Below are 13,992 nucleotides of genomic sequence, written 5' to 3' on the forward strand. Positions count from 1 at the left end.
CAAGAGAGTCTTATGCTCTTAAGTGCAGAAATCATTAAAAGCAATCCTCAGAAAACAAACATTAAAAGGTTTCTTTCATGCAGTATTAAAAAAAAATAAATTTAAACCTAGGAGGGTCAACCTGCTATCCACTGTAACAACAACCAACTTGAAGTGAATTTGTCTTCCTTTAATGCAAGTATTTCCAGCCCCTTGTAGGCTCCCCAGGAGCCATCCCTGCTCATTCTGCCTCTGTCACCGTGATGGCACGGCTGCGCAGGGAGCCACAACAGGAAAGCAAGCCTGCTAAAAACAAATCCCACCTTTCCCCTCCTAACTGTTGTTGGACTGAATCAGTTCCCTATTCAGGCCCCCTCTGTGGCTACACGGTGTTGTACCGTACAAAGGGGAGATGGGAAAACACCGCTGGAGGGAAGGGGCTGGTGGAATCCCCCCTTTCGACACCAACCTGCAATGAGGTTGACCCCAAGTAATTACAAAACTCCAGCCTCGTTGCAGGCAGGTTTCAAGGTTGTTTTCTTTTACGGCCAACATGTCTTTCCCTACAAGATGCATACCTCGATAATCACCTAGCCAGCAGGTCTGCACCACTCACAACGGACCGGTTTAGCACACCGAAGCCCTCCTTCCCTTTCGATAGCAAGAAGCTTCAAAGCAGCCCTTCTGCCGCCTGAGCCCTGCGAGCAGCTGGCCAGCATCTCTCCAAGTTGAGTCCCATGGGCTCTCCAAAAACTACTCACTTGGGGAAAAAGCTTCTAGAAAGAAATTGGGCTTTCTTGGATATTTATGAAGTCTCTGTTCCCCCCATGCAAAAGGTAGAAGAAAATGGGACTATATAAGCAGAGATAACCCCACAGTGCCAAGGCTGCTCACTCCTGCCCTGCTCTGCTTATGTGAGTGAAACTGGACAAAAAAGAAGAATTTGTGTGAAAAGCAAAGCCAGAGACAAGAGCAGCATCCTTCTCTTTACGGACACTGCAGAAGGAAACGGGATAAGCAGAAAGGATACATAGGAAATGGGAATTTGGGAGCACGATGGTGGGAAAGGTGTAGGTGACTCTGCAATGCATCTCTATCACCAGGAGGGAAGAGAGGCAACAGCAAAATCAGACTCATCACCTCTGGTCCGGAAGGGTGCAACAGAGGCAGAGACTGTGCAGGTCTCCATCCCCTCCCGGCAGCAAGAGACGGGCCCCGAGCAAAGCTGCCTGAACACGAGGGTGTCGAGGACGGACACTTCGTTTCTCCATAGCCATGCTTCCTTTTCATTCCAAGCAGCATGAACAGAATAAATAATACAAACCAGTGTTTCTCTATGCTCCGGCCAACTCTGCTCATACATCCAGCTCTCCTCTGCCCTACCACTCGCCGTGGCTGACCGTGCATCTCAGACCCCCACCAAGGTCAACTGGGGCCTTTCTAACAAACAGCCACGGCCACTGCCCCGACGTGGGTATTTCAGCACTCAAGAAAGCAACACACTCCAGCATCCCAATCCCCCAAAAGTTGCTTTAATATAATCTATCGTAACTACTATTCAGTCTCTGCTTAGAACCAGTATTCCTACATTTTCATATGGAGAAAGTCATAAAAAGCTGTAAGAATCATCTGCAAGTACTGTGATATAACTGTATCCCAAAAATTTGTTATTGTCCCATTTTAAAACGCCTAATCCCTGCTGCGTTTACCACAAAGCTCTTGCACTGGAGTGAGAAACATATATCACAACTTTAAGACAAACTGATTTTTTTTCTGGTAGACTTCTAGTCAGGGACGCAATGCCTAGGCTATGCCTTCAAAGGCCTTACACGTGGCTACAGAGGTTAACGGCACAGTTTCACCATAAACCTCATTTTACTTATTACAAGGATAGACACAAATCACAACTGCATGTAGATTAGGAATTTTCTACCAGTAAAAGTAGTAGTAACTGTTTCCCCTGAAATCTTGTGTCTGTGTATTTAAGGTATTTCCCTTTATCATCATTTCAATCAGTTACCCACTCTACATGATAATCTGCTACTGAAAAGAGTTTTCAGTAGTCTCATTTTTGTTTTCATCCTCTCTCAGGATTGCATTTGTCAGATCTATCAAAGCTCTCGATGTAGCTTTTTGCAATTTTTAATTTCCTCTACAGGAAAACTTCTCAGTGCAACAATGACACCAATGTAGAAGTGTCTGGCACAACTCTGCATATGCACAGCCTACTTGTCTTGGGGAAATTTTACATCTCCCTAACTGATATATTAGGTAATCTACCCTTCAATCTTAAAACCCCCATAGTTTCACCTGTTCAGAGCCTACATAATGATTACATAAGTATTTCAGAAATATTTCAGAAATTATAAGCTGCTTTGCAAGCTTGATGTGTTTCTCTGGAAAAACAAACAGGCATGCTCGCTTGGTAAAGCTCTACATTATGGCCAGGTAAGTAACCACAAAGCTGACATTGGGAATTTTTGGTAATGTCTATTTTGACTGTAAAAAGCAAGCACCGATTCCAATCTGAAAATGCTCAGAAAGGTAAAACATATTGTAAGAATGCAACAATGGAAGAAGTTTCTCTTCTGTAAAATGAGTTTGTGTCTGCCTTGCTGTAAAGCCCCGTTTTAACACAAGCAATAGGAAAGATCAGAGAGTTCACCAAGAGCGCAACACCAAGAACCACCATTCCCCTGCCTTACAAATCAGCGGTGAATGATGAACAAATAACAAAGACCAGAATATCTACTTTGTACAGTCCTGGAGAAAGAAGAAAAAAAAAAAAATCAAAGCCCATAGGCATTAAACAGAACATGTTTCTTAAGAAGCATTTTGCCATTTGGCAAACTGACGCAACATTTCATACACAGCATTAGTTAGGAAATTTCAATAAACAGATTTTATTTCCGCGTACTCAAGTAATTTGACTCCAAGTAGGTTTTTAAACAAGCTTTAACTGGAACAAATTTTGTGCTCTACGCAATGCTTTTGGACACTGAGTCAACGTGTGTGGTGGCCACTGCGTAAAGCAAAGAGAGAACAAAAACAGAGGTGCCAATGTCGCTATCAGTAAGATACCTTAACTAAGAGGCTCTTAAAAAAAAAAATCAAAACCAAAAGGAAAATGTAAAAAAAAAAAAAAGCGTGTCGTGGCTTTGCCCATTCACAGCAACACCAGTCACTACCATAAATGTAAGGAAAGCTTATAAAAAAATCTTGCAAGAGGGAAATGCTAGCACTGGCTTTTCAAAAGGAGCCACATAAGTATCTACGCCAGCAACAAAGGCACTACCAGGGGAAAAGGCTGCCAGCGCCACAGCCAACACAATATTCTGTCTTTTCTTCTACACCTTGAAATCAAAACTTTTTAGAAAATGCAAAGAACAGGAGACTGTCAATGCCAACAAGCTTTTCCTCTCAATCAGGAAAATAACAAAACATTTCCTATCTGTTCCAAAAGGTACTTTTCGTCTTCTGGCATTATTTATTCCCTCTTTCCACCCTTCTCAAGGTGAGGTGCATTCAGGGCTGAAGAACACCTTCACATGCCCCAGGTCCAACGAGCAGCACCCAGGCCAGGTCTCCTCTGTCGGTGACAGCGGCACCGCTTGCGATGTGCTCTGACTTCTCTCCAGAAACACGGTTCCGGTTTCACTCACAGCGTCCTCAACCCTAACCCCAAAGCTTCTCTCCTCCTCCGCCTGTTCCTCAGCTTCTACACCAGACTGTTAGTCATCTCTGCCTTCGTTCCCACCAAGTCTACTTTCACCCCATCGCTACCACACAGCGGCAAGCATTCTTCTCAAGCGTCGGGCAAGCTAAACCCAGCGGGAAGGTGTCACCCAGGCCCCGCGGCACTCACTGCTCTCTGCATCTCTAATCCTGCTCCTCTCCAAGCCTTCTTTAAAGTCACTCTCACACAGACACTCTCCTACTCGTACCCCAGTCCCTACAACGTTACAAAATCACCACCTTCCACTACCTCACCCCAAGAACTTGCAGTTTGGTTTCAATACCTGGCAAAAAAAACCCCAAAATAACAAAAAAACCTGAACAACAACAAAACCACTACCTTTCAGCAAACCTACTGCATCAGTTACTTAACACTCTGCCAGGGTTTGCATTTCAGTTCATTACACTTTCAAAGGAGATGTTTCCTAAAAAATAAACACCCATGTTTGCTGGAGAAAGGGCTCCCTTAGTTTTGGAAACGCAGCACGTCTGCAGCCAGCCTGCTGCAGCTCCCATCCCGGTGGGGTAGTGCTTACAACTTCCCTGACTTCCCACACGTTAATTTTCACACTCTTCCACTTAAAAGCAAAAGTTCAAACTAATTGCTTCAATAGCTACAACAGAAAAGGCCAAAAAGTAATGAATTAATTTAAACGTTGCTGCAGTGAGGCTTCCCAGAAGGTAGGATTTCAGACAGACAGCAAGTGTACAGCGAGAAGCAGCAAGTGCCACTCCGACTCGGAGCAATCTGCTCACCCATCATCTCCGGGCCATGTAGTAAGTCACATTTCAACCATGTAAACTCCTGCTTTCCTGCCCTATGCAGCTCACGGTTTTCTACATGATAAAATTAAGTTAGCTAATCATGTACATGCTGGTTAATTACTTTGAAAGAAACAAAAAAATGCCTCAGCTTAATATTTGTGACTTTCATAGCAGCTACAGGGTGGTGAGGAATCAAACTACATCATCTTCTGCCAAATAAAATAAATTACAGGAAACCAAAGGAAACCCACTGCTGCTTGCAAAGACTTTGCCTAGGCAAGGCACAAAGCAAAACACATCTGCTTGACCTTCTATCTCCTTAGCTGATCAAAAGTTGACCAAGATGCAACGGCTGCAGCCAGACTCACCATAGTTCTTACCACTCTGCAGCAGACAAATTGCTCCTCCTTTTAAGTGGCAAGAAATAACGCACTCACCACCCTACCAAGCCCACACCACGCCGGGTCCCACGCGGGCCGTTCGGAGCTTGGGGCAGGAGGCGTCTCCCCGGGCCCCTTCTCAGCCCTCCCCGCACACGCGGCAGCACCAGGGGCTGGAGCAGCTGCACGCAGGAAGGACAGCGAGGCAAAGAACAGTCTAATCACGTTTCTGATACCAGCAAATCAGAAGGTTTTAGCTAGGAGGTGCACAGCAACTGTGCCCCATAAAACACATCTTTTGCAGACAATTTTTAAAAGAGCTTTGGCCTCTAAAAAAAAAAAGCGCCATTAACTGACGAGTAATTACAAACTACTTAATGCACTGCTCTTACCATTTGTTTCAAGGCACTACTGCAGCAGCCACCGTCTTCAGGTGGAAAAGGATTACGCTGCCATTTTGTAATAAAACACCATCACTAACCTCAGCTAACATCTTGTTTCCACGTAAGATCAGATCCGTGAGTTACATTAAATAATTCTTTTAACTGCAGATCAAAGTAAAACGTAGTCTTAAAAGAGTAGTTTAAATAACAAAACCTTCAACCCTTTAGCTAAGCTCTGTTACATCATTTAAGGTATTTAGTTACTCCTCTTTTCAGCCTAAGCTTTGCTAGTAAATGAAGCATAACCATGCTTTAAGCAAGACACATACTGTAACACTGGCCAGGATTTATAACATGCTATGTAGGTTGCCACTAATAAATCAATAATATATATACACACACAGTCTTGTTTCAGTGAGAGTTCTGGGAACTTACTGTTTAAAAAAAATAAACTCAAGCTTTTTTGTTTTGTTTTTATTCTAAATGAAAACAAACTCCTTGCTCACATTTTATTTAACTTCACTCAAATCCTAACTACACTAAGTGTCATTCAGAACAAAATTTTACAATTATTTTTCCTTTGATGACACATGCTATTCATTTTATTTTTAGATTTTTTTTTTTAACATGGTTAACCATTACAGACGGACCAACTGTCCATCACAACAACCACTCAATAATCCTTCGGTCTCCAAATACAATCACCAATCTGAAAGCTACTTAAGCTGTTTCCTAACATTCGGACATAAAATATTTACCAACAAAAGTATAAATACACACTGAAAAAGCAAACTAAAAATACTTTTAAAACCACATTCCAACAAAGTAATTCCTTGAGGGATGGGAAAAAATTACCATGGACTTGAACTAACACACCAACCGTGTTTCACTCCCTTTTTGTGTTTTTGGGCATTACAGAAGGGGTATAGTAGATGAATAAACTATCCCACCATGACAAATATGGTTTGGAGAGATGAGGATAGTCTTAACTTGGAATTTCTTGTTGTTATTAGTTTAAAATCCTTAACAACAGGCACGTGCACTAGGGAAAAACCTACCAAATACATATTGAAAATATTGTCCAGTGATACCACCCCCCCCCCCTCCCCCGAGTCTATTAGGCTTAATGTCACCTTCCCCTTTTGCTGCTGATCAAAGGACACGGCTAAATGCCACCATGCTCCTTCACCGACAGTCTTTTTTCCCCTGCAGAAGAGCTGCAAAGCAGCTCCGCGGCGCAGCTCGACGGCCAGAGCACCACTGGGCACAGGACAGGGACCGCAGCGTTTTGCGGAGGAAGCTGGATGCGGAACTTGTATTAAGAAATAAGTAGTAACAAAAACAAGATCAGAAGAAACTTACTGGCAAATGAAATTGTTGTTTGATAAACAATTTAAGCAGGAAGAGTATTTGGCAGAGTGTTTTCAGAGAACGGTCCTTGACTCCTGACTAACGTGCTTCCTCCCTCCGTCTGAGTTTGTTGACTTTCTGGGCATGCTGTAAGGTTTATGCATTTTCCCATGATAGGAAAAATATAGCTTTTTTGTGAAGTTGCCCGTGAATGCAATTGGTGGATGTTTGCTAAAAAAAAAATATAGATATAAATAGGAAACAAGAAAGTAAGATTTTCTTTATTTAGGTTTTTGCTACTACTGAAGTCCCATTTAGGCTTCTTAGTATTCTAAATCCCAAATAACAATCCAGCTTGGCATGACAACACACAATGGTAAAATGTATGTCTGGCATTTAATACTGGTAACGAGCATTATGTATCCTGGACCGTTAAACAGTACACTAGATTTTGAAGCCTTTCAGACAATTTTTATCGTTTTCAATATTTTACCTGGACAATTACAGTTCAGCAGAAGTACCACACTTTACACCAGTAAAAGGCACGCCTACCAGGACGAGCGCCAAACTCCGGACAGCCAAGGTCTACTTGTTCCATGAACACAACTAAGGTAGCCAGTACAGCTAAAATACTTTTTTAACCATAAAACAAACTTCTTCGGTGATAATTTATAGAATTCTCCCAGTATTCACTGTGACAAATCACACTAAAATGAAAAAACAGACTTAGCTGCGGTGGTACTGTCAACCTTGCCATGATACACTGTCACTAAAAAGTCCTTAATTTTGGCTATCAAATACAATTTCAATTTCTTGCACTTTAGAGCAGTAAAAACAATTCTGTGAAGACTCTGTGTTTACAATCCCTCAGTAAAGAATGCAGCTGTCTCAATCAATGCTGATTGTCTGTTAATTAGTTCAGTTTTACAAGCCGATGGAAAAGATTACTTCATTCCCTCCCCACACACAGAAAGAAACTCTACAAATAGAGTTATCTACACGACAGTAATTTTTGCTTCCCGGCAATTTGGCGAGGTAGATGATGTACTAGGGACGCAAGTGATCTCTTTACCAAGAAATCATTTACGTTTGTACCTTTTCAAGGCACTCTGTCATACAGTGATTTTCAGTCTATGTATACACACATATATTTCTCTCTCCTACATGAAAACTGAGAGAAAGAGCAACACTTTCCAAAACAGCGGGGCTACCTCCCCTCTTTTTTGCTGTGGCTGAAACCAAGTCCAGAGTTACCTTAAGTCCTTTAGAAACAAAAGGCAGGTTCTCATGAATAATTTCCTATCTCTATTATGTATTTAATCAGAATCACATTTTTGAACTAAAACCAGTGTTCAAGTGTGTGACCCACAGCAGCAAGCTAAAGGGTTTCAGTGAACATGTGAAGTTGCTATCGCCATTCTCCATCCCCATGCCCTTTTCAGACAAACCAAAAATAAATAGCTTGATAACTTCTGATCTACTCACTCTCAGATTCAGTGCCTCTAGTACCTCCATCCTTCATCTAGACACTCTTGAAGAGCCAAATTTTAGCTTTTGTATATGCAGATGAGAGTGTTGGACACCCCGATACAAATTCCAGAAAGCACTTCTGTTGAGAAAAGCGATGAAATACTATAAAGCCCTAGGCCTGACAATATGAAAGTTCGATCCAAAAATGCTGCTTTTGAGATGACACAACATGCTACATGTTGCATCAAACAATAAAAGTTTCACTTTGAGTAGTGGTTTTCGTTCTCTCTGTTAGTATAGATCCTTCATGATTAGGGAAAAAAGTTCTAGTTAAAGAACATCTATGTACTTAAAAGAAAACACATTTCTGGTATGAACTGAGTATATAACTACTAAGCTTATTGCAGAACAAGCAAATGGACAAATATGAAGCCCCACAAAACCATGGAATTACCAGACCACCAGCAATGGTTTTTGGCAGTGTCTCTGGCTGATAAGTACAAAGAAAAATCTAAATAAAACAGTAGTATTTCTATACAAAGACATACAAAGATGTCAGCTTCAACAACAGCAGCACAGACAGCCTAAAACCTCTTAATTCTTTTCAGAGTTTACTATTTCAGTACACAGAAAAATATGAGAGTTTAATTGTTGTGTTATGAAGAGAGTCATCCAAAGCAGATCACTGAAAACACCTTGCAAAAAAATTCTCTGGAGCCAGAGAAACAGCATTGGGGGAGAAAAGATTTGAAATACAGCAGTAATCTCATGCTAGAGATGTTAACCTGAACAGTCAGGGAACCAAGAACAACCACCATTCAGCTGAAGATCTGATTATTTTTTCAGCTATTGTTTTTCATTCAACTTTAGCTAAAATCATATTTCTACAATCCTATAAGCAAAGGTCAAACTCTGCTTAAACCCACCACAGGTTTATTCTGCTTTCCTGCCTCTCCACTTCTTTCACATCACCCTGGAAAAAGACATTTAGAATATGATCCTGGCTTTCCAAAGTTCTTATGCAGACCAGAATAAAAATGGTGTGTGTGTGGGTGTGTTTGGTTTTGTTGTTTGTTCGTTGGGAGTATTTTTGTTTGGGAAAAAAAAAAGTTTTATCCTGATACTTCTGTGGGATTTTTTGTTGCCTGTCCCATTCTGCAAGCTGCCTTACCCACCCAGTCTTGAGAACAACTGCTTGGCTTCGCCATTTAACCACCACACAAACCACCTTTGCTAAACACGCTGCATCAAATGCTACATTTACTAATGCGGACTTGATTATTATTGCTACAGCACTCGGACGCTTCCTCGGCTTTCAAGTGCCAGGGCACAGACAGTTACAACCCTGGGAAGTTTCACCAAAGTTCCTCCTTGAACCTGTGCCATTCACTTGGCTGCCTGATGTTGCAACACCCGAGTTGCATCCTTTCCCAGATGGGGATGCGCAGAGCGGTGTGAGAAAGCCTGCGACGTGCTGCACGCCTGCTGCGGCCAGAGGCAGGGCTTGGGGCTCCAGTGCAATCCGTCCAGGCGCTCACAGTATTAGATTTCTTTAGAAGAAAATAATTTGGAAAGGGGTTACTAGATGTTATTTGATGTACCACTGCAAATTAAACATTATTTGTAAGCCCCCAGAATTATTTGCCACAGTTGTCTCTGGTTATATTAGTTATGTGACTATAAATCAATCTTTAATTTTTGTGCTTCGTGTGCAGTAATATACAGGATTCTGCAGCTGCAGACAAAAAAAAATCTGAAAAGGACTTGCCAACCTTTCCTCGATCTCTATCGGTACTCAGTGGGACACATGCTTTAGAGTTTAATTCGTAGGTTTGCGGTGGGATGAACTCTAAAATGATGAGAAATGTTTGGGAAAAAGCAATGCATGTTACATCATTCACTTTTTCAGGGCACCACCATTAAAGAAGTTACATGGCAAAACAACCACCTACACACGCTTTCTTATTTTTGTGTAAAAACTGACTTGATTTGTTTCTGTATCTTTCATGCTCTGTATTTTATACATTTCTAGACAGATAGATTATGCTCTAGAAAATTTTCTAGGATAGAAGGGGAGAGGGTCCTACACTATGAGGTTAGGAATTACGCTTTGAAAGAAGTACAGTTTCTTCTTTGTTTCTGCCCAAATAATAATAGGGATAGAGAAAATAACCAACAATTAAACTAGAAATAAACCCAGAACAGACTCCTCCTTGCCCAACTATGCACAGGGACTGCAGCAGTCCTGCACTGCCTTGCCCTATTCCCTTCGTTACCACGTGTAGAAGCTATTAGAGAAACAATGCAGAACGCCTTTTCTCCTTTTGATACTCCTGCAGAGTACCCTATTCTTGGGCTTTAATCTGGCCCTCTGTGGGTAAGGAATAAGCCTACTTCTGCATTTTAATACTGACTATACACATCAGGCCAAGTTTGGCTTCAAAAACCTTTATACAAAGTGCCCTAAATATGCAGCCAAAAAAGAATGACAAAATTACGCATTACTTTCGTCATTATAGGCTCTCTTGTACCATATGTCTAAGGTAAGCAGAATGCTATCTACATAATGGATTCAGCCCTGGAGTAAGTCTGGACTGCCGAGGCTGGTGAACCTGAGGTAACACTCCATCACTTATTTACTGCATCTCTAAAGCATTTCAGATTCTAAGCTGAATATATATTTCACACAGTACCAAAACTTTTAAATATCCACAGGAAGATTTCATTTTTATAGGCAATAAACATTAAATCTAAAGGACTGGAACATAAAAAGTGTTTTAATACCATATAAATCACCTTTCCCTAGACAGAATAAATCTCTGAAGGTTTTAAGGACTGCAATATAAATTTTTATGGCAAATTATCTACATAGAAATTACTTGCATGAGATGCACTTTCACTTCTCTTTCTCATTTGCATAGTGCTGACAATCTTTTCAATCACAACGTTCAATCCAATTTGGAAAGTCCAGAACACAATGCACAGAAATGCTAGGCTAAGTGCTGGGTGGTTCCTCTTCCTCTTCATCAAGAGTTTTCCGACTGCTGCTCTATCAAACACAGAAGTTGGCTTTGCAGAGGTAACAACACTAATATATAAAAATTAAAGCTCAGATGAATAGCTACATTCTCTTTCAAAAGAATTTGTTGGCTTTGCTAACACAGAAGCCGTGCTACCAGCCCTGACAACTAAGAGGAGCTCATTTCATGCTGCGAGCAACAGTCCAAGAGTAACAACAGTCTTAGGTGAGAGGCTTTGAATTGAGGAGCAGCAGCCAAAATTGTTCTTTGGGATGCTCAGAAGGGACATTTTCATTGTTGAGGTGGTAGAGCACTGAGAGGTCATGATGGGGGGGATTTCCATCTGTGGGGATTCCCAAAGCTCTGCTAGGACAAAGCCACTGTCGCTGTATGGGCAACAGTCCCTTTTTTCAAGCAGGACATCAAGCTAGAGATCTGCTGGAGGTCCCTCCACCAGCCTGACTACGATGCTAGGATCTTTCCTTTGAAAGCCTCCAAAGGAGCCTGATCGTAACAACACGACACCCTCAGCCAGATTTCTAAAAGGCTCTGACCTCCAACTAAACAGTTAACAACCACAGAAGGTGAGAGGCCGATTATTATCCACGGTGAAACAATAAGCGATCACTGCCGAGAGCTGCTGTCCCGGCCTGTCGACATAAATACTTCCTCATAACTACAGCAGAAACATGCACAAGACGTGTAATTCCCGAGTCTCCGAAGCGCACACATCCTCAAAGGACAGGCACCATAGAGGTGTGGTGTACCACTGTTACCAAAAATACTTTGGTTTATTCACTGTTTCATTGCAGCAAAAATGTGCTGACAAGGATTCTCATAGAAAAGGCCAGAATTAGTTCTTGGACAACCTCCTGTTGCCTTGGAGTCAGGTCTGAAACGTGCTCAGTACTGCACCGAATCTTGCCCTTGAGGGAATCAGAGTAAATACAAAGTTAAAGCACCTGAAGGACAGCAAAGGTCCCAACAAAACAACAAAAAAAAAAAAAGTAGGAAGTTTGCAAAAAGAGCTAAGAATAGCACCGCATTATTTCCAATGTATATTTCCCTTAGAAAATATTTTCAGGACTTCTGTACTACCAATCAAATTAAGATAACACAGCAGAGGAAGAAACACAAGTCAGTTCCCAGACGGTTTCCTATCCTCCAAAGGTATTTACTTAATAAGTACCATGTATGGATAAAATGAGATCATCAACCTAGTCATAAGATGGTTCTCCAAATTTTTAATGAAATCTTGCACTGTATGATTTAAAGAGTGATCATTTGTGCACGCTGACTACAGGAAGCACATGCACCAAGCTGGATTGCCAGAACGCCCCAAGACGTTGGAGGGTTTAAGATTACTGTTCGAGAAGGGGAGGGAAAAGTCCACTGAAATATGTGAAACTTGGTGACTTGCAAAAGAAAAAAATTACAGGGTCACTTCCAAAACACAGAGTTTTGGCCAATGAAATGAGGTATTTGCTTTCTATCTGATGAAGGAGTGAAGTGACATAAAGCTTTCTTTCATATGATTTCACAAGCTTTTATTACTTTCCTAAATTATCTTTGAATCTAGAGGATGGAATATTATTTTCTTTTGAAATACCAGGTTGTTGCTAGTCTTCCCACTTGTACAATCCACAAAACCTATTAACATTTTCAGTAATTAATGCTAATACTTGAGAAAAAAAGCCATTGTGTTAAGAAATGCTTTAACAACATCAAGAAAGAAAACAAGTGCTTCTCAAACTGTACATAAATTCATTTAGCTACATAATTTTATTTTTTTTCCCCCCACAGAAAACCAAGTAGGGACTACAAATCACTGTGTTCCAGCACTCATCCTCATTCATCTCTTTTCCCTCTTTCCCTACAAGTAATACTGTGCAAATTTTACAAAAACCATTTATTTCCTTCACCACAGAAAACGACACACTTTCACAGGCCCATCTCCTCTCCGAACTTCCCTTTTCAGGGGGGAAAAAGAAAAGGGGAGAAAAAGCTTTTGGGCTTTTCTCCACCCACAGCCTTAAGCAGTTTGGTAGACAGGAGCTGTCTTGGCTTCTTCTTTTTAATATTTTGAAACTAGGTTTATTTTTAATGAATTGGGCCCCTGGGAAAGATGAGTTTCCAATGCTCCAGGATCACATATATTGCAGCTTGAGGCCCACAGTGACGGAGCTTTGCAAGGGGAATATCGCAACCGGCTGTCCATACGGTGTGAGAGCACGCAGATGAGCTCAAGGCACAGGAGCAAGAAGCAAGACTTTCCTTTAAGTCAGGCTGATGAACTTCGTAATACTGGAACCAAGACGTACCAAACTGGAAAGTTTGAGTCAAGTTGTGGCTGTTTTCCCAAACAAATCATGAAAGAATATTCAGCCCTAAACTCAGAGCAGCCCAGCTATGCATTTTATACGATATTTATCTGTGAATCAGCAGATCACAGACTTGAAGGCCAGACATTCTTCCCACTCCAGCCTTTAGTCATTCCATGAGGAGAGCCAACAAAGAACTCGCTGAAGAAGTTTTCACCAGGAATTTTCAGGAAAAAAGGGTTAAAACAAACAAAAAAAAATCAAACCCCAAAACAAAACACACACCAGCACCACCACCACCCCTCAAAAAAAAAAAAAAAAAGAAAAAAGAAAACTGCAACTCTGAAGCTAGCAAATAGAGAAATTCCAACAGGAAGAAGCAGGGACCTGAAAAGCCAAGGCAAACCACGCTTGCTGCTTTGGGGTGGGGTGGAGGGCATCTTCAAAATAACTACCTTTTAAGTAGTTTGAGCTTACAGTCAACCCCCCTGGCCTAATGCATCCAACCAAAGGTAAGTAAATTCCTCAGAAAATGAATAATTTTAAAGATTAAATGAAAGCTGAAGAAAGGTTTGGTACCCGGGTCAAA

At 41.3% G+C, this 13,992-nt stretch overlaps 1 protein-coding gene across 13 annotated transcripts in view; it reads right to left on the reverse strand.

The window, feature by feature from the left end:
- Nucleotides 1-13,992, reverse strand: part of CUX1 (cut like homeobox 1) — a 278,791-nt gene that overhangs the window by 230,142 nt on the left and 34,657 nt on the right. The window lies entirely within an intron of this gene.

This window comes from Balearica regulorum, chromosome 19 (genome assembly GCF_011004875.1).
Source record: "Balearica regulorum gibbericeps isolate bBalReg1 chromosome 19, bBalReg1.pri, whole genome shotgun sequence".
Lineage (NCBI taxonomy): Eukaryota > Metazoa > Chordata > Aves > Gruiformes > Gruidae > Balearica > Balearica regulorum.